The 22444-nt window shown below is 36.5% G+C and overlaps 1 pseudogene across 1 annotated transcript; it reads right to left on the bottom strand.

Moving 5' to 3' along the window:
* Positions 1-580: 580 nt before the first annotated feature.
* LOC309857065 (small ribosomal subunit protein uS5 pseudogene) lies at positions 581-1526 on the bottom strand (annotated as a pseudogene). The gene has a single exon. The product of its transcript is annotated as a small ribosomal subunit protein uS5 pseudogene (transcript).
* Positions 1527-22444: the final 20918 nt, after the last annotated feature.

Below are 22444 nucleotides of genomic sequence, written 5' to 3'. Positions count from 1 at the left end.
CTAGTCTCCTCGTGTTACTTATTTATCTTAACTTCTCTCTGAAATCAGGGAACACAGAATCTCAATCAGTAGACATTTTTCTACTGAATTACCCAATAGTCTGATCATACCCCAAGACTTTTTTAAATTATTTCACTCATAATCCCAAATCTGCTTTGCTTCCTCATCTTAGTACACTGTAATTTGATTTCAAAATGAGGACAGTTGTCAGTAATGCCACATTCATTCATCTATTTTACAATTCCATGTGCTTATAACTATGAAGATATGTTAATAACATCCATTCCAATAAGCCACCCTAAATGTATTATCATGAAACAAGACCTCAAGAAAGAGAATTCAAAATCATCCATGTATTTGCAACTTATTGCAATAAAGCCTTTATCAATAGACTTCCCTGTGCACATGGTGGTCAAATTGCTGGTGAAAACCAGCCAGATCTATTACAAGCTTTCTCATGGCTTCTAGGTAACCCAAGTGAGCCTTTATTGATACTGGGAAGGGATAAAGCAGGGAAGGGATAAACAGTGCTATAAGATTTGGCTAGACAAAAGTAATGACTCTCATTACAAAGTGAGTATTTTTTTTTCAAGCTTTAGTTCAGTTTATTTTTCTTGTATAAAACTATGTAGTAGCCACAGCTGGAGCCTGGGTCCTCTGAACAGAGACTCTGGTGTGGGTCTTCACAAGATGGTCCGTGAACTCCTGATAGGGAGACTTGGTGAACACAGTCTCCTTCCAGAGATCAGGGGTGAGATAGCTGTAGGTCTTGGAGATGGCATCGAAAGTAGCCTTGGCAAAGTTCCCTAGGGTGGCAGTGCAGCCCCTGGCCGAGGTGTAGCAGTCGTCAATACCAGCCATCATCAGCAGTTTCTTGGGCACAGGGGCCGAGACAATGCCAGTGCCTCTGGGGGCGGGGATGAGACGCACCAGCACAGAGCCACAGCGGCCAGTCACCTTGCACGGGACAGTGTGGGGCTTGCCGATCTTGTTCCCCCAGTAGCCTCGCCGCACAGGGACAATGGAAAGCTTCGCCAGAATGATGGCTCCGCGGATGGCAGTGGCTACCTCCTTGGAACACTTGACACCCAAACCGACGTGTCCATTGTAATCTCCGATGGCGACAAATGCCTTGAACCTGGTCCGCTGGCCCGTGCGCGTCTGCTTCTGCACAGGCATGATCTTCAAAACCTCGTCCTTGAGGGAGGCTCCCAGGAAGAAGTCGATGATCTCAGACTCCTTGATGGGCAGGGAGAAGAGATAGATCTCCTCCAGGGACTTGATCTTCATGTCTTTGACCAGGCGGCCCAGCTTGGTGACGGGGATCCACTCCTTGTCCGCGGCCTTGCCCCCGCGAGCTCCGCGGCCTCGGCCCCGGCCCCGACCACGGCCCCGGCCCTGGCCCTGGCCCCGGATGCCGCTGCCGAAGCCACCGCGGAAACCGCCGCGGCCTCCCATTCCAGGGCCCCCGGGCCCTCCGGGCCCTCCCGCAGCACCAGCGTCATCCGCCATTTGGTGTTCTCTCGGAGAGGAAACAAAGTGAGTATTTTAAAGCAAAAGAGCCTGTTGGGAATATTGTTTTATAAAATAGTGGTTTTTTTTAAAAACTTTTTAAAATTCAATTAGGTAACATATAGTGTACCAATAGTTTCAAATGTAGATTTCAGTTATTCATCCATAGCATATAATAGCTAATGCTCAGTACTTACTGTTATAGCTTCTTGAAAGCAGAATTTTAACCCACTGAGCCACCCAGGCGCCCTTGAAAGCAGAATTTTAGATCACATTTTCTGATTACTTCCATGTCGTACAACACTTTCCTGCTAGCAACCTTCAAAACATACTGTTTGTTAGAGGAATTTCTTTAATAATAAATAAATAGGAATTCATTTAAATTTATAAATATATAAAATAAATAGGAATTTATTTAAATTTATTTAAATATTACACACTGTTTCATTGTTCATAAATAAGGTGATGATATTATAGCCATTAGTTGGTAGCACTGATATATCACTATCTTTTTACTTCTCAGTGCATTCTCTTTACACAAATAGATATATATTTTAAAAAATGTGAATCTGTGGCAAACTTGTAAAAAACCCTATACAGTAAAGTTTATCATTTTAAGTAATCTCAATTATCTTCCTCAATTGTGATAGTATATCCTTCTATCTAGGCCAGATATTGTATGAGGGATTTGAAGAGACATACTTTTCTAAATTTCACTTTTCTCATCTGCAAAATGCTTATCATGATCCTACAAAAAAATACACTTATAATTTTTTGATGAAAATTTATTTATTTATTTTAAGATTTTATTTCTTTATCAGAGAGAGTGGGCGAGAGAGCAAGCACAGGCAGACAGAATGGCAGGCAGAGGTAGAGGGAGAAGCAGGCTCCGGCCGAGCAAGGAGACAGATGCGGGACTCGATCCCAGGATGCTGGGATCATGACCTGAGCCAAAGGCAGCTGCTTAACCAACTGAGCCACCCAGGCGTCCCTTTTGATGAAAATTTAATCTGTATAAACAATATATTTGTTGTAATGCGTGGTTCATGGAAAACATCTTTTTTAATTATAAGCAGTATTAGAAATTAAGTAAATGTGTCTATAATATTTAAAGTTTTAACACATAATTCCACTGCTTTGCCTTATTTTCTCAAATCCCTTTACCACTTTCACTGACAGAGTCAAATGTACTTTTTCTACTAGTAGCCAGCTCTTTGTCTTTTGTCAGAAGGATGCCCTTGTGAATTATTTATAATAGAGATATTAGCAATAATAATAATAATAATAATAATAATAATAATAAATAGCAATGAAAATGTTAAAAAAAAAGTATTCTTAACTAATTAGGGTTCTTAGACATCAATTAGAGGAACCACCTCGGGCAAGCAAATTAATCTGCAAGACATTCCCAGAATTAACAAGTCAGTCAGATACAGGGTTGTCTGTAGACTGAAAAGAACTAGGTTTGGAAAATAGGTAAGGACAGTGAAAAAAGTGATCAAATTTTTGGGCAAAATAAACTCTTAGGTGTCCTTTCAATGGAGTCCTGTTCATTATGTAGCAGAAACTCTGGAGATTATCTCAATCCATTGGAGTCACCCCGTTTATTAGCTTGCTATTGACAAAGTTATTTACAAACTGTAGAGCAAGAGGTTATAATGGAGAAAACTGATGGTAATGCACAGGATTCTTGTTAACAATAATGCAAGTTAGTGATTTTTCATTAGAAAACATAAATTCTATAACCCAAATTATGGGCCCAGAGCACTTCTGCTGCACAACTCTGCTTATATCCCAAATAACCATGTGAACTAGTTTTAATATCTGCTTCTCTTATTAATTTTTGAATAAAAATTCTTGACACAAGTATTTTATAATTGTGTGATAATCATGAATTTAATTTTTGGAGAACAAAACACACTTTAGCATAACTAGGTTCGTTCACAGAACCAGCCTTGATAACACACTTCTATATGTTAGAAATGATGTAATAAATGTAGAATATTGGGCACTTGTTTGGTATTCTTTGCCATGTTTTGCACTATCTAAAAAGAGATCAGTGAACTTGGACTGGAGTTAGTAGACATGGAAGAAAATAAAATATTACAGAGAAGAATACTCTGTGGTCCACAACCTAAACGGCCTGGGATTCCCATCATTTGGATCCCTGTAGCTTTACAGAAGTCAATTAAATTTTTGTATCTCTGATTAAAGTTGTTTCCCCAGTACTTTTTCAAACATCTCTTGTAAAGTATTGTTTCCCAGAAAAAAAGGGATTTTGCACATGTATCTGCCTTTGTCTCTGGTCATGATCTCAGTCAGGATCCTGGGATCGAGCCCCATATCGGGCTTCCTGCTCATTAGGGAGTATACTTCTCAGTCTCTCTCTGCAGCTACATCCCCCTGCCCCACTCATGCTCTCTCTCTCTCAAATAAATAAATACAATCTTTAATTTTTTAATTAAAAATAAGATAAATAAATTAAAATAAAAAGACTGGGCTTACTGCCCCATTTAGCTCCTTTTGTTTTTTTGAGTTGTATTTAAAGCAGCATGAGAGAACATGAGGCTCTCAAACTTAAAAAAAAAAGGAAAAAATTGAGTTTTGTTAGGATTTAAGATCTTGTCTGCTAGACAAAAACGTTGGCTTTGTTAACATGTGAAAATTATCAAAAGGGAATAAGATAGAATTCTAATAATTTTTGTAGAAATTAAAAATTTTCTCCAACCCAATTACATACAGACCCATTAAGTAAATTCATTCCAATGTCCCAAACCAACCTTTTCTAATAGTAATGCATCTGTGTAAACAGGGTCAACCCAAGGAATAAATAAATATTATTATTTTTTTCCTGTCTCTTCCACAGTCTCATCTGGGTATATTGGTAGCAAGCCAATTATCTATCTTATAAGACATGATATCATAAGGAAGGGTATTCTGTCCATTTGGAACAACTGAAAATCATTGTAATTTTATCTTGGTGCAGTAACTTGAGATGGCACAGTGTGGTTTATGAATATATTTTATTTTTTTTTTACTGGGAAGAAGAGATTATAGAGATATTGGTTATCCAAGAGAGACTGACAGGTGTTGATAGTTGCCAGGTCAATATCCATCTACTCTTTCCTTTAATATCAGAAAGCACTGAGGGATTGACAACAAGGAAACTTAAAACAACATCAAATATTTTATTGTCTCTTTTCTAGTTACATTGTACCCATATGACAAAGTATCAGTCGTACAAGATATCATTCTCTTTTACCTCTATCTTTCTGCCAGAAATGTGGGCTTAATAGTGAGAACTCCAACAGCAATTTTTGCAACTGTGAATAAAAAGCCATGAAAACCTCTAAGATAGTTCACTTGACTTTCTTAAGACTCTGAACCAACACCAGAAAACACTCTCTGTAGTCTTCTTGTTAAATGAAAAATATGGTTAAACCACTTTTGACAGTCTACTACCTACAGCAAACTGTAAATCTTAATTGAAATATGTCCTCTCAGCTGTGCTTAAGCAACTGAGTCCTGAGCTTTTCAGGTTTTCAGTCTGAAAGAGTACACCTCGGGTGCTCTGAAAGGGAAGAGAAAGGACACCCTGTTCTCCATATAACTTAAAGAAGAGAAATCTGTGCATTTAAGTGGGCCATATAAAATTTATCAAGCAATTATCTCCTAACTCCTTCCTATCCAAATTACCTGATATGCTCTCCCTACTCCTTTATTCCACGTTACTGCCTTTTCACAACATGTCTTCTGTTATTTCCTTCTTGCAAGCTAGTTTTGATTTCTGCATCTAAAAAAATCAACAATCATTGTGTATTTCAATTCCCATTTTCCTCAAATGCATTGATTCTTCTTATCTATTACTCTTTTCTCATACTCAGTGTCTTTGTCTTTATGGGGTTTGTACTTTGCTTTTCCCCATCCTTTACTGCCATTATATAATCAATCTAATAACTTCTTAGAGAAAGTTAAAAATTCCCGCATAGCCACACGTGAACACAAAGTCACTGATTTTTAGCAAACCTATAAGATAGTCAGACATCCATTCAATTTCTTTTTTTTTAAGATTTTATTTATTTATTTGACAGAGAGAGATGACAAGCAGGCAGAGAGGCAGGCAGAGAGAGAGGAGGAAGCAGTCTCCCTGCTGAGCAGAGAGCCTGATTTGGGGCTCGGTCCCAGGACCCTGGGATCATGACCTGAGCCGAAGGCAGCGGCTTAACCCACTGAGCCACCCAGGCGTCCCTCCATTCAATTTCTTAACTGAGTCCCAAATGCATCCTGACTTCTAACCTAAACCTAAGCTCTACTTCTTACACGTTGTTATATGACCAAATTCTTTCAGTTCAGTATTTTGTAACATTTAAATATTAATCAGTTGATGCTTTGTTTGTGTATTTCTATGAAAATAATTTGAATACTGTAGATTTATTGTTATATTTATAGGTTTATAATCAAAGTTTCATCAGTTGTAGTTTTTGGAAATTTCAGATATAATGATTAACCTAAAATGATACTGCCTCAAATCCCTCTGATATCAAGGCCCAACACCTGATTATAGCCAAACCTGTGGTGGATAGTTCCATGGGAAATTGCAGTTACTTAACAGTGATAGCATCTCATGTTCTCTCTCTCATTTTAGAATGTCTCCAACACAACCCAAAAGTGTAGGAGAGTTAATGTCCTCTGAGGACAGCTCTCAGTGAAGTGGAAATAAGAACCATAGGTAAAATTGTCAGTTTTCAGGTCTTCATGAGGACAACTTAAAGAAGTTTCTCAGGACCTTTCAGTAAAAGCAAGCCTTCATTTTCTATCCACAACAATTATATCAACAATGTACCTCTTTGACAAAGTTGCTTCTTCACTGTATCACTTTCCCATTCTTTTCTACCTTGGATAATCTCCCAGATAAACTAACAGTACTCAAATCCTTTGTCCTACTCTTTGCTCTCAGGATAAATGGAGCCAAAAGACTTAGATTAATATCAAGTTCTGAATGGGATCTTAGAGCTATTTCTGTCCAGATTTTCATAAACATAGGGACCTTTGAATTATCAGGCTATAAATAAGTTCTAAATGGAGGGGGCAAAAGCAAAAAGTAGAAATTTTTATGTTTGATTTTTAATCATGATTAATTGACTTTATTGATTATTATAAATACTAACATTATAAAAGTGTGGATCTTTGTAAAACAATGTCATATTGTAAGAAAGAAGTTGCATAATCCTTTTGAGAATATTAAACCAAGTGTTCAGGTGCCATCTAATTTCTTGTTTAATCCAGAACTTTGGTGTGCATCATCTTGAGGAATAGGATTTTGAAGTCCAGACAGACTAAGAGAAAACTGATCCAAATGTGTGTGTTTATATTTCTGCTTTTGTTGTAAAAATCAAAGTGTGATTGCTGGTTTAAAATGGTAAAACTAATAATGTTCATGGACTCGATTATAAATTTTCTAATTGTATGGGAAGAATCCAATAAACATAGAATTAATTGATTTGCAAATCCTCAAAGAGCTACAGGATCAGGTAGTGGTATGTTCTGATTCAACAGCATCATAATGCAGCATTTTATATGTGTGGCTAATGGATATTTTCATGAATGTTTGCTAGCTAGTCAGCCAATACAGAGAAATATTAGGTAGCGTAATTACTCACAGTTGTGTTTAATAAAATGAGAGAAAATTATCAAATGACACTAATAATAATAATCCTATAGCAGGCTAAATATTCAATGATAATTACAAGTATTAATCTAGCTTTCTTCCCTGATTATGACTCTTCTCTCCTTTATCATAATGGGAGTAGCAGATTGTCTGCAGTGAATTGTGAAAACGCAGCAGTGACTTTGGCAGTGAAGGCCTCCCATCAATTTTGATAGGTTAAAATGATTCTGGTTGGTCTTGAGCAAATGTGTCAATTTTTTTTTTCTGTGTGTGTCATAAAAGAAAGAAGCAATAGTAAATTCTTGCTGTTATTCCATGGAGCCAATAAAATCATACTGCCAACAAGAGGCTGTTGACACCATAGGTGTAGTTAACTGTCTTGAAATACTACGCCTGGAAATAAAATCCTAATATTTCACATAACCTCTTTTTTTAAAAGAAACAAAACAAAACAAAACAAAACAAAACAAAACAACTATACTGCTTACATTTAGGGCCCTGCTGTTGTGTAACTATTTTTGAACATGTCTTCTGTAAGTGTGTATATATATATATATATACATATTTTTCTGTGCAATAAATTCATTTAGAGATAAATTTGGATTGCAAATTATTTTGGGGGAGGCGTGGTATTTGTGGCTAGTCTTACAAGTAAAAAGGACTAAAAAAAAAAAAACATTTTTTATTACAGCATATTTACATCTGTCCAAAGTACTTATCTACTATAATACTGACTAATGTATAATACTGTACACAAAGAAAGAAGTTAAATGAGTTATAATTCAGTCAATGTATAGCTGGCCATTTTAAAACTTACCACTGAATCTTTCTGGTATGAAATGTGATATCTGGCAATCTGGTCCAGTTCATTACATCAGGTCATTTGTATGTTCTTATTACCATTTTGATAGCATAGCACATTTTATAACCCAGACATTTTACAATGGAACTATGATGCATGTATTTTCAAAAGTATAGACATACATGAAGCTATGAGGTCAAAAAAGATGAATGTCCGTAGTACCATATAGACTCAACAAATAAAAGTGTCCAAGGGTCTGAGTGTGACTTATGAATATTGTATAAGATTAGGCCAACATGTGGTTTTGATATAAATAATCTGTTCTTAAATTAGAATTACAATCGTTGAGTACAGTGTTGAAAATGGCAGATAGATTTTAGCTATCTTTGCTCACTAGGGAAAATGGAAAAATGTTTAGTTTGGTCAGATTTTCACTTAACTTCTGAAAAATCTTACGTTTGAGAGAACCCTTCTGAAATAAGAATCCTTTTTTTTTTTTTTTTTTTTAAGTTTTTTTTTTTAATTTTATTTATTTATTTGACAGAGAGAAATCACAAGTAGATGGAGAGGCAGGCAGAGAGAGAGAGAGAGAGGGAAGCAGGCTCCCTGCTGAGCAGAGAGCCCGATGCGGGACTCGATCCCAGGACCCTGAGATCATGACCTGAGCCGAATGCAGCGGCTTAACCCACTGAGCCACCCAGGCGCCCTGAAATAAGAATCCTTAAAGACATAACCCCTTTGGCACAAGTTTTCAAGAAACTTGTTTGATGTTGTAGACAATTCTATGGCACACGTACTGTTCTAGATGTTTCATGCCAATAATATGTAAGCCATACCAAGGCGACATATACATATAGAGATGTTCCTCAGCTTACAAGGGGGCTATGTACAGAGAAACACATAAAAAATTGAAAATGCATTTAATACCCCAAAACTATCAAATATCATAGCTTACCTTAAGCTTATTTAAACATACTCAGAACACTTACATTTGCCTGCATTTGGGCAAAATCATCTTAAGCAAAGCCTATTTTATAACAAAGTATCAAATATCACATGCAATTTATTAAATATTACACTAAAAAAAGAAGAATATATATATTCTATATATATATTCTATATATAGAATGCTTGTAAGAATATCAGGTGTTCACCCCTGTAATCTTCTAGCTGACTGGAAGCTGTGGCTCACTGCCGCTGCCCAGCATCACAAGATGGCACCATATAGAACAAGAGTTTCAGGTGGTAGGTGTTGTAAGTTTTACCCAAACTGACATTGGTTTTTGTCATCATATATGTCAAGTAGTTTTCTCAGGTTTATTTTTAGAATATCCTTGTATAATGAATATTTACACTGATATCTAGTATAAAAATCTTGCAATTTAACATTAGAAACATTAAGATATTGAAAATCAATCTATTTCTTTAATTCATTGAAGACATTTTTGGCTTGTTTCCAGTACTTTCTTACTGGTTAAAAAGTGAATTTGAAGTAGTCTGGATTTCATTATTATATGGCACTTTCCCTTTGATGAATACAAAGACGATATTCTATATTAGCTATCTGAGAAGAATTTATTTTTTTAATTTTATTTATTTGTAAGAGAGAGAGTGAGAGAGAGCACAAGCAGGGGGAGCAGCAGGATGAGGGAGAAGCAAACTCCCGGCTAAGCAGGGAATCTGTTGCAGAACTGAGTCCCAGGACCCTAAGATCATGACCCGAGCTAAAGGCTCAGGCGTTTAACTGACTGAGCCACCCAGGTGTCCCAATCTGAGAAGAGTTCTGTATGCTATTCCTATTAATATGCAGTTTAAAGTCTAGGTAATTAACTTAATATTTTAGTGGCTATTGCATAGATAGCACTATGTTCCAGGCAGAGAGTAAGAAAGAAATATTAAATCAACCATATTCTATGCATTCTAAATGAAAATAATTAATCGATCATAAAAATCCTTCTATTTATGGAATATCAACTTATAAGCTTTCCTCCATATGAACAATGCCAAATACCAGAATAAAGGGTCATCTAATACAAATAAAGGATAGAATTAAAGAATTCTGGTAAGCCATTTAATTTTGAAAAATGGTGTTCTATTGTTGCTGAGTTGTGGTTTTCCGTTACATAATATCTGATAAGTGTAGAAGTAACGTGAGTGTTACGTGAGATGAGAAATGGTATATAATTAAGATATTTTTAAAAGTACAGATAAACACAAATTTGTAAACATAGCATTATGGAGGAGTAAAAATAAATGATAGCTACACACTCTAAAGTGAATAAAACTTGGAAAGCTAAAAGAGAAGTAAAACAAGGACAGTGCAAAAAGTATGGTACATTTTTATGAAGTTCAAACAAATTCTGTGAAACCATAGATGGACTTAAAGATACTATTATGTATCAAATATTGTAAAAATTAAGCAAGGAAATAGCAAACATAAAACAACCAAAGCATACAAACTTGGGTAGATACAAGAGGTGTGATCATGTTCTACTTCATAAAGAGATGACTTAATAGATAAATACAAGTAACTAGACTTTTTAGAAGTTCATAAAACGTTGCCTGTTATTTCTTAGTAATATAAAATATATGGTTTTCTAACAAAAACGTTTATCTTAAAATATTTAAAAATAAATTTTAGGCTACTCCTAAGGTTATATTTACTTTTCCACTGTAGGAAAAGCTGGTTGTTGTAGTTGTATTTGTTTGTTTGTTTTAGTCTCCTCCTAGTTTTTATTATTATAATGTGGAATGAGGAATGTTAGATTGAAAAGTGAATTATTTTATAGACAAAAATCATTACTTGATTCACCTCCTGGTACAGCAGATGGAACTCCTGAAAATATGCCCTTTTGCCTTATGGAAGAGTAACAGTTATGCTTACTTCTGAAACATACTTGGTGGTGGCCCTAAATAGTGACACCATAGTAAACATTTTGAATATTTGCAATTAATTTTTATAGTCATAGGGCTCCAAAAGGCACTGCAGGTATCTTAGCAGGTATTTCAATAAGGCTAAAATTTGCCTGACTGTTTAAAAATATTAGCAAGGCACAAAACATGGCAGAAGTATTGTCCTCAGATATTATTTTTTTCCATATGCTCCTGATTCCAGACATGACAAGTTATTTTTCAAATATTTATTATAAAAGTTTTTATTTATTTATTTGACAGAGATCACAATAAGGCAGAGTCAGGCAGAGAGAGAGAGGAGGAAGCAGACTCCCTGCTGAGCTGAGAGCCCGATGTGGGCCTCGATCCAAGGATCCAGGAATCATGACCTGAGCCGAAGGCAGATGCTTTAACCTACTGAGCCACCCAGGCTCCCCCATGACAAGTTATTTTGATAGATGTATATACAGTGTATTTTCCAGTTATAAGAAAAATGGTTCTGCTATTTTTAACCTTTTTAAAAATTAAATAATTTTTTTCATTGAAATTTTATTTTTTAATGTTTTACTTTTCTTTTCTTTTTTTTTAAAAGATTTTATTTATTTATTTGAGAGACAGAGATCACAAGTAGGCAGAGAGGCAGGCAGTGAGAGAGAGAGAGAGAGGGGGAAGCAGGCTCCCTGCGGAGCAGAGAGCCCGATGCGGGGCTCAATCCAAGGACCCTGAGATCATGACCCGAGCTGAAGGCAGCAGCCCAACCCACTGCGCCACCCAGGCGCCCCAATGTTTTACTTTTCAATATACTACTTAGAATATAAAACCTATTCCATTTTGTAAGATGTTTACCATTTAAAAACTGGTAATTTTCTCATTGTGTCTTCCCCTCACATTGCTTTATTTTGAATAAAAAATTTCACAATAAACATAACTGATGCTTTCCTTCTGATGGTCCCTCTGTTGGTCATATTGTATATGAGCCATGACAATTAGTTTTACAAAATTTATTGATGTTTGTTGATATGTTTTATCATAACTAATTTTCCCTCCCTTATCTAGATTCCCCAGCTTTCAGACAGGTGGACACTTTAATAAACCATACCCAAGGGATGTATCAAGTACTTCTTAGACATTCTCTCAGATCCTTGAGGTCTCATTTTGCCTAGGGATTTGCAATAGGTTCTGCCAGAGGCACCACTGTGACAACTGATGTCCATGGTCTAATTCCTGCTAAGCTCAAGAGGTCACTGGTTTCCAAGTTTATCTATAAAATTAATGCATTCCAGCAAGTTCTTTTTTTTTAATATTAACAAACTTATTTTAAAGTTTATATGGAGAGGCAAAGACTCACAATAGTCAACATAGTGTTGAAGGAGAACAAAGACTGAGGACTGACTTCAAAGTTTACTAAAGCGATTGGGCGCCTGGGTGGCTCAGTTGGTTAAGCCTCTGCCTTCCGGCTCAGGTCATGATCCCAGGGGCCAGGGATCGAGTCCCGCATTGGGTTCTCTGCTCAGCAGGGAGCCTGCTTCTCCTCATCTCTCTCTCTGGCTGTCTCTCTGCCCATTTGTGATCTCTCTCTCTGTCAAATAAATAAATAAAATCTTAAAAAAAAGTTTACCATAACGATAATTGTAAGCATGATATTGTAATACCACAGAGAGACTAGATAAAAGCAACAGAATATATATTATCAATTATATTTTATATTTAATAGAAAAGCAAAAGCAATACAAGAGAGCGAAATACAATCTTTTAAACAAATGGTTCTGTAGCAATGGTGAAGCTAAATCTAAAAATATAAAATAAAATAAATCCAGGCAGATATCCTACACTCTTCACAAAAATTAACTCAGATTGGATTATAAACCTAAACATGAAACATGTAGAAGGTAATATAGAAGAAAATTTAAATGACCTTGGTTTTCGCAATAACTTTAGCTACAAAAGCACAAGCACTGAATTTAAAAATGTCTACTCTGTGAAACACAATGCCAAGAGAATGAAAAGGCAAAGCACAGACTATGAGAAAAAATTTGCAAAATACACATCTGGCAAAGGACTGTTAATCAAAAATACACAAAGACCCCTAAAAACTCAACAATGGGGGAAAAACCGGATTAAAAATGAGCCAAAGGCCTTAGCAGATACCTCACCAAAGAAAATATTACAGATGGCAAATAAGCATATAAAAAGATGCTTCACATCATATGTCATCAGGAAAATGCAAATTAAAACAAAAAAGAGACACCAGTACATACCCAGAATCCAGAGCACTGACAACAGAACACGAAATGTTGGTGAGGATGTGGAGCAACAGGAATGTTCTTCCATGTGTATTGAGAATAAAGAATGGAAAACAACTTGGCAGTTTCTTACAAAACTAAACATATTCTTGCCAGATGATTCAGCAGTAGCAGCTCTTGGCATTTATCCAAAGAAGATGAAATCTATACCCACAAAGATGTCTATAGTAGTTTTATTCATAACTGACAAAAGCTTGGAAGCAACCAAGATATCCTTCCATAAGTGAAAGGTCAAAGAAAGTGTAGTACATGCAAACAATGGAATATTATTTAATGCTAGAGAAATGAATTACCAAGCTATGAAAAGATATGGATATAAATATTTAATAAATATTTGATTTTAGGCTTCTACCAGTCTAACAATAGTATTAGTATATTTTAACAGTGAATGCTCAGCATTCATGAATTTACCTAATAAAACATTTTGGGTTCAATATTTTAAATACTTCAACCTCTATGATTATATTCCTAATAATTTTGAATTGGGGTAAATAAACCTTAATTTTTTGTAACTTGTTTCTTATTGCAAGAGATCTCAATGAAATTTTAGAAAATAAAAATTTACAAAAAAAAAGTTTAGTTTATTATTGCCAAATAATTTAAAACTTTATCTTATATTCAAATACATATATTATTCTAAATTGATTTATATGCTACTAAAACCAAAAACTTTTAGTTATACTAGATTTCATATCCTGCAATCAATGCCAGAAATCCATCTGGCAATGATTTGTCTTAAATAGAGTTAAGATGGGTGTTATTACAATGCAAGATGGAAACAAAGATAGTATAACAATAGGTGATACATAACTTTTCCGTTTTGATCAAGTTACTAATCTACAAAAGGCTTTTATCAGTGACAGACTTGGGACTTTAACAAAACTTTTAAACTAGCATGTGCGACTCATTCCTAGAAAACAACACAATCAATAACACTTTATTTAGATTAAATCATGACTATTTCTCCATTTGAATAAAAAAGGTAGCAATCCCAATAAGTTTATTGAACATGAAAAGTTGAAATGCTATAATGCTCCTAAGGAATTAAATGATCCAGTCAAGAATTACAAAAAAAGGATATAAATTACCAAAGTGTTTGTATAATTGTAATGTACAACTGCCCATTATCGTTCCATAGTGTAGGCTTGTACAAGAACTCTATAAAAGAACTCCACTTCTAAACTGTGGAAAATATGTTCCCTTTCCCCCTATATACAACTATTAAGCCATTCATTTAGCTTTTAAAATATCCACTTAATACAGGCTTTTTACACATTTGAACAGGCAGCAGGGCTCTATTCTTATCGCTTACATCTGAAGGATAGACTTCTAGCATAAGAGGTAAAGCCCATAAAGGAGCCCAATAATAACAACAAAATACAGTTTAGTGAGCCCTTACAATCTGCCAGCTACCTTTCTGAGAATACTTCAATTAATAAAACATATAAAATACCTGACCACAAAGAGCTCACATTCTTTTGAAATATAATAGTGAAATAAACCAATAATAGAGGGGCACCTGGGTGGCTCAGTCCATTGAGTGACTGCCTTTGGCTTGGGTCATGATCTCAGGATCCTGGGATGTAACTCCCCAGCAGGCTTTCTAGGCAGTGGGGTGTTTTCTTCTTCCTCTGCGCACCCTCCCAATTCTCTCTCTCTCTGTCTCAAATAAGAAAATAAACCAGTAATAGAATAATGATTGATGGTTGATGGTGTTAAGTGATACAAAGAAATGCAAGAAAGGTAAAAGCCATTGGGGAATGCTGGGATGAAAGTTAATTTTATTTTGTTTTGGGTGGTTATATCTCATTTATGAGATGTCATTTGCACAAAGACCCAGGAAGTGAACGAGAGTGTTATACAAATATTAAAGGAAAAGATTGCTCTAGGCAGAGCAAGTAAGTATATAGACTTTGTGTGAACAGCTTGTCTGTTACTTTTGAGGAAAAGCAAGGAGGCCAATGAGGAGTTCATAGTGGTGGAGAGAGGAAGAACGTATTGATGTATGACCTTCTAGTACATTGAAACGCCTTCAGTTTTTATTTAATATGAAAGGGGAAGATACCAAAAGACCCTTAACAGCAGAATAAAATCATATGACTTGATTTTTAGGTCAAATTGCTGTACCAAAATAAATTTGCAGGGAGGAAGGAGTGCAGTATGTGTGGAAGTGGGGTTATCAATCAAGTCAATAATTCAGGAACATATAATGGTGTTTTTAGCATGCTGGGTGGTAATAGAAGTGGTGAGGTATGGTTTTCATTGTGTATATATTTTGATGGTGAATATTCTGGTGAACAGGATGGGGTATGTGCAGGACAGACATCAACATTTATTTTACCTGCACAAACAGAAGGGTGGAGTCTTCATTCCCTGATATGGAGAGAACTCTGAGTTCAAATGTTCTTTCTCATTAAATGGCATAGTGATGATGAGGATATAGTCAGACAGTGAAAGAGAGCAGTAAGCATAGTGTTAAGCAGTAAGACATTATAATACATTTGAATATCAAAAAACGTTGTGTTGGATCATCTGTTTATGTGAGTAAATAAATAAATAAAGCTTCCTGGGGTTCTGATAGAGGTAAAGAAGACTGCTATATGATCCAAAGGGGCACGTGCACCAAATGTTTATAGCATTAATATCCACAATAGCCAAACTATGGAAAGAACCTAGATGTCCATCAACAAATGAAATATATATATATATATAAATATTTATATATATATATATATATACACAATGGAATACTATTCAGCCATCAAAAGAAATGAAATCTTGCCATTTGCGTTGACATGGATGGAACTGGAGGGTATTATGCTTAGCAAAATAAGTCAACCAGAGAAAGGCACTATCATATGATCTCCCTGATATGAGGAAATGGAGGTGCAATGTGGGGGGTTTGGGGAACAGGAAAAGAGTAAATGAAACAAGATGGGATCAGGAGGGAGACAAACCATAAGAGACTCTTAATCTCACAAAACAAACTGAGAGTTTCCGGGGGGGGGGTGGGGAGGTTAGGGAGAGGGTGGTGGGGTTATGAACATTGGGGAGGGTATGTGCTGTGGTGAGTGCTGTGAAGTGTGTAAACCTGGCGATTCACTGACCTGTACCCCTGGGGCTAATAATACATTATATGTTAATTAAGAAGACGAAAGAAGAAGAAGAAGAAGAAGAAGAAGAAGAAGAAGAAGAAGAAGAAGAAGAAGAAAAGAAGAAGAAGAAGAAGACTACTATAAATCAAATGCTATGGTTTTCAGCATAGAGTGTGTAATCAGGCATATTTTATTAAAGTAACCAAGTAAAATGAGGTCGAAAATTGGAATAACAGAAAACATAAAAATCAGAGATTTTAAAAAGAGATATGGGACAGTGTAGAGAATATAGTCAATGATATTATAATAGTGTTATATGGTGACAGATGGTGGCTATATTTGTAGTGATCATAGAATAATGTATGGAGATATTGAAAACCTGAAACCAATGTAACACTGACTATCAACTACACTCAAATAAAAAAATAGTAAAAGGAAACATTTTAATTTAAAAAGATAAAAAGAGGGACAAGAATTTGAAAAGTAAATTTCAAAAAGAGTAAAGATGAGGCTAAGACATACTCTGAACCTTGAGGAAAACACCATTTTGAAAATTCTTCCCATTTTGAGAAAACTCAAATGAATCAATACCATAAAAGAACCCATTTTAACCGAGAGATGTAATGAATGCTCAAGAAATAATTTTATGACAGGATAATTCTTCCCTATGAAACAGCATACAGAAACCCGGGGAAACACCTGGAAGCCAAATAAACTATACTGAAAATAAGAATTAGGAAAAAGATAAATGATGAAAGATAAGAAAATTAGACCTGCGACAGAGACCTAGTGAAGAGAATTTTTAGCTTGTGGTTTAATGTTTTTGAGGATAATCTAGAGTTCATAACTGCCTTGAGGCAGGCTGGTTGTAGGCAGTTTAGGCAGACCCCTAAGAGAGGCCTACTTTGGGCAGGTGGTGTTGGAGGAGGCCATTGGGCTGGACAAAGACAAATCCAACCATTTGACTAAAGTGTCTGTGAAGATGTTGAAGTCAGATGCAGCAGAGAAAGACCTGTCAAACCTAATCTCAGAAATGGAGATGATGAAGATGATTGGACAGCACAAGGACACCATCAACCTGCTGGGTCCTGCACACAGGATGGTCCTTCGTACACTATCATGGAATATGCCTCCAAAGACAACATACAGGAGTACCTGCAGGCCCAGAGGCCTCCTGACCTGGAGTACTGTTACAATATCAGCCACAATGCAGCAGAGCAACTCTCCTCCAAGCACCCGGTATCCTGTGCCTACCAGGTAGCCTGAGGCATGGAGTACCTTGCCTCCAAGAAGTGCATACACCAAGACCTGGCCACCAGGGAAGTGCTGGTGACAAAGGACAACATGATGAAGATCTCAGACTTCAGCCTTGCCAGAGATATCACCACATCAGTTACTATAAAATGAGAACCAATAGTGGACTGCCTGTGAACTGGATGGTCTCTAAGGCCATGTTTGACCAGATCTACATCCACCAGAGTGACTTCTGGTCTTTTGGGGTGATCCTGTGCAAAATTTTCAGTCTGGAAGCCTCCCATATCCTGGAGTGCCTGTGGAGGTGGTTTTTAAGCTGCTGAAGGAGTCATTTGATGGATAAGCCAATAAGTGCACCAGAGAGTTATACACAATAATGAGGGGTGGCTGGCATGTGGTACCTTCAAGCTGCTGGTAGAAGACCTGGATCATACTGTGTCCTTGACCTCCAACCAGGAGTAACCGGACCTGTCCTTGGCCCTGGAACAATACTGTCTATGCTTTCCCAACACCCAAAGCTTCACCTGCTCCTCAGAGAAGAATTCCACCTTCTCTCATGTGCCGTTGCCCAAGGAGGCCTATCTGCCCTGACACCCAGCCCAGCTTGCCAATGGTGGACTCAAATGACTAGTATCCCTATTACTCCTGTCCAGATTCCGTCATAAGCTGTAACCCTTACCCCCCACCCTCCCTGCAAGACTCACTGCCTTCTCCTTTGTCCCTTTCCTACTGGCAGGAGCCAGCTGCCTACCTGAGGCCTTCACCCCTTGAAGTTCACCTCTCTTCCCCTTCCTCTTCCTCCTCCTTACAACCTGCTCATGAAAGAAAGGAACAGAGAGGCAGGTACTTGCTCGTGGCTACTTCCTTCCCTCCCATATGTTGGACCAAGACCCCTCCCTGTCATCTGGTACTGCCTAGATGTCGAGGGAGTTGGAGATGAGGCATGCCAGTGAAAGCTGTCAGAGCTTTCCTGTTTTGGTTTTGTCTGCTTAGCATAACATGTAAGACTGAGTTCTGGTGGCAGGGACCTAGTCCTTGGGGCTATAGCACTAGCGAGGGGATGTCAACTGCTCTGGGCCTTGGCTAAGAGCAAGCCCTGCTCCAGAGATATGGTGCCAAGGGCTTATTAATTTTGATACTAATTTGCTTTGCTGACCAAATACCTGGTATCAAAAGATGGGAAGGCAAAGACTGGAAGCAGTGTTGTGACCATGGGGTCCAGCCCCAAACTATGAAGAAAACACAAAGTGTATAAATCTGAGTAAGTATATATTTACACACCTTTTTAAATAGGTTGTTATCAAAGATTTAATCAATGGGTAATATGCTCCTCGTGGCTGGGAAGCATCAGTTGCCATATATTAAAAACAAAGAAAAGAGGTGTCTGTGTGGCTTCCTCCAAGAAGTGTCCCTTCTTTTCAGGTCATGATCCCAGGGTCCTGGGATGGAGCCCCACATCAGGCTCTCTGCTCAGTGGGAAACCTGCTTCTCCTTTTCCCTCTGCCCTGCTTATAGTTCCTCTTCCTGTCTCTCTGTCTGTCAAATAAATAAAATATTTAAAAAAAAACAAGAAAGAAACAAAATGTTTTTAAAAGGTCTTTTTTTTTTTAATTTTCTAGGGGTGCCTGGATGACTTAGTTGTTTAAGCAGATGTTTGCCTTTGGCTGAGGTCATGATTCCAGTGTACAGGGATCCAGCCCTGCATGGGACTACTTGCACCCCAAGGAGCTTGCTTCTTCCTCTCCCTTTGCACATGATTCCCCCTGTTTGTGTGCTTCTTCTCTCTCTCTCTCTCTCTCTTGCTGTCAATAAATAAAATAAAATCTTTTACTAAATAAATAAATAAATAAATAAATTTCTAAACCTACTTTCAGTTTAAGTCCCTTAACAAAAATTGCTACTGCTTCATTAAAAAAAAAAAAGATAATTTAGAAAGATGCTTCCAGAGTTAAAAAGTTGTTTTGTTTCTTTGTCAGGATTCAATATAGAAGTGCTTTAAAAAGTAAAAGAAAAAATATGCTATATTAACTCTAATCATACTATAACTTTGGTGGTTATATCAAGATAATGAAAAGTGATTTTAAAGCAAATTTCATTATCAGACATAAAGATCAAGTCAAAATTACAGAAGAGTAAAAGGATGAATTCATCAGGGAGTGTAAAAATTCTTTTTTTTTAAAGATTTTATTTATTTATTTGACAGAGAGAGATCAGAAGTAGGCAGAGAGGCAGGCAGAGAGAGAGAGAGGAGGAGGAAGCAGGCTCCCTGCTGAGCAGAGAGCCCGATTCGGGACTCGATCCCAGGACCCTGAGATTATGACCTGAGCTAAAGGCCTAACCCACTGAGCCACCCAGGCGCCCCAGGAGTATAATAATTCTTGACTTTTAATAAGTAACAACAGATTTGGGGATATATAGGGAAAAACTAAGAACAAAAATCATAACTTCTACCTTGGACGACAAATGGAAAATAATTTCAACACCCTTATTTTAAGATTACATAGACAAATGGTCATCACATTGGTAAGATATGTAAGACTTGAACAAAATGATCAACTAACTAGATATGCTTGATATTACATTACAGTAACGGAACTAACTGAGGTCAGTCTTTGGTGAATCACAGAAACAGGTGGAGTTGTCAAACAAAGGAATCTTTGTTTACAACATACAAGGAGTTCACAGGGAATAAGTTCCAAAGCCTTGACTGTTTGAACAGGAGAGAGATTTTTATTTAGTATTTAAAATGAATACTCAGAAGGGAGAGTTTTATTATCCCATGTATGGTTGGTCATAAGGTTGTGGATGCATGCACATCCACATATGTATTTGTGCAATATGTATTGCATGTTCACCTGAATGAAGCTTGTATTCCACCGAGGGCAGAAACGTCAACGTTAGAATAAAGCAGAGGTAACTGTTGGACAAGGGAAAGGGACTCTGCAGGCTTCAAGAGCAGATAGAAACTAGATGGGGTCTTGGGCTCATTTTCTGGGAAAAGGAATGCAAGGCCTTGATTGCTTTTGTAATAGCACTAGGAGTTTTACCACTGATTTATTGTCTCAATAGCTTAGGCTATTTCCTGGTCTGGTGGTGACTGTTAGTTTTCCCATTGCCTTGTTCCCTCAAAATCCTTAAGGAGTGAGGTTTTTGCATTTCTTTTTAAGAACCTCCCAGGAAGTTTTGGAATAAGTGTGCTTGGGCAAGTACACAGGTGGGGTATAGATCATTGAAAATAGCTGGGGACAAAAAATGACTTTTCTTATGTCAGGAAAACTATATCTCTTCTTTAATTTTCTAGGAACCTCTAACTCTTTCTGCTGATGTTACCAGCAGGCATCTGAGATATTACTGATTGTTCTCTTGAACCTAAGGAAAAAGAAATGTAGAAAGCAAAAGACAAAACTTTAAAATCTATCCTCCAACTCATCAATTCACTGCAGCCACCTCTCTGTCTTTCCCTTTCTCTTTTTCTCTCTTTCTCTTTCTCTCTAACTTTCTCTCTCACATACACACAACACACGCAAATCAACTTAAAACAATTTTTAATTTTCCCTATTCCATTTTAATATACTTGAGGCATGATCATTTTCTTAGTAAATACAAGGAAAAAAAATCTAGGATTCCATCATTCTGTGTGATTAAAGTATTGAGGAATTTACTTCCAGTAGCACTTATAAAAACATATTTTATTTAAGGAATATTATATAATCAGGTGCCTGCATTTTTCTTATTCTCTAACTAGTGTTATTTGGCAATTAATATTTTGTCAATCAATATTCCCCTATACCTGAATGTGTGGGCAGTGAGAGATGAGTTAGAGGCAAGGATGGTGAACACTCCCAACAACTGCAGACTACATATATCTTAAGCCATGATTTTCTTTGCAAAGGTCAACATTGATAATGTTGTAGTCATACCTCCGTGTACCAGGAAAGAAGTAGCATATTTCTTGAAAGACACAGCTATCAAAGCTCCATTGAGAAACCATAAAGATGGAGAAGGGATTTGCAAATTAAATATCTGATAATGGACATCTACTCTGATTATTTAAAAATGAATAAAAATAAAAAACCTTACTAATAACCAAACAGAGTATCCAATTTTACATGTGAAGGAAATAATGGAAGAGACATGTCACCAAAAGTATATGGATGGCTTATAGGCACATGGCCAATTTCTCAACATTTAAACATTAAAGAAATACAAATTAAAATCATAATGAGACATGCTTACATATCTATTAGAATGGCTAAAATTATAAAGGCTAATTGTACTTGGTCTGAGCTAGATTGAGAAGCAACAAAAAATCTAAACTGTTGTTGGCATATATCATGATACAACCACTTTGGAAAATAGTTTCAAAATTTTTTTAAATGAAAAATATGTTGCAGTTACACAAATAGCCATTTTATTCTAGGCATTTAACCAAGAAAAACAAACCCTATGTTCATACAAGGACTTGTATATGAATTTCATAGCAGCTTTATTTTTAAGAATTGAAAACAGTGGAAATGTTCATCAATGTCCATCAATAGAGCAAAGACAATTGGATAATCTCAAAGTAATGATGCTGAGAAAAGAAAATCCAGGCAATGAATAGTATATACTGTGTGATTCCATGACTACAAAAAATCTAAAATACAAATTTATATATAGTCACAGTCATCAAATATATGGTGTGATTTTAGTGCCTTCTTCTGTGCTCCCATAGCTTCCTACACTTGAATCTCCGAGCATTTCTTACACCATGTGAAAATATGAACTCTTTCTCTTTATTCTGTCTTACTAGAATAAGAATCCTTGAAAGTTTATGGACATTTGAACTCTCAGTTATTAGCAAAAATTCTATCACACAGTAAGTTTCCAAATATAAAAGCCAGAGTTTTACAATGACTTCTAAGCTTTACATGATCTA

Source organism: Mustela nivalis (genome assembly GCF_964662115.1).
Source record: "Mustela nivalis genome assembly, contig: HAP1_SCAFFOLD_315, whole genome shotgun sequence".
Taxonomy (NCBI): domain Eukaryota; kingdom Metazoa; phylum Chordata; class Mammalia; order Carnivora; family Mustelidae; genus Mustela; species Mustela nivalis.
Note: the sequence above shows the minus strand (reverse complement) of the source record. Positions and strands in the feature narration are given on the sequence as shown.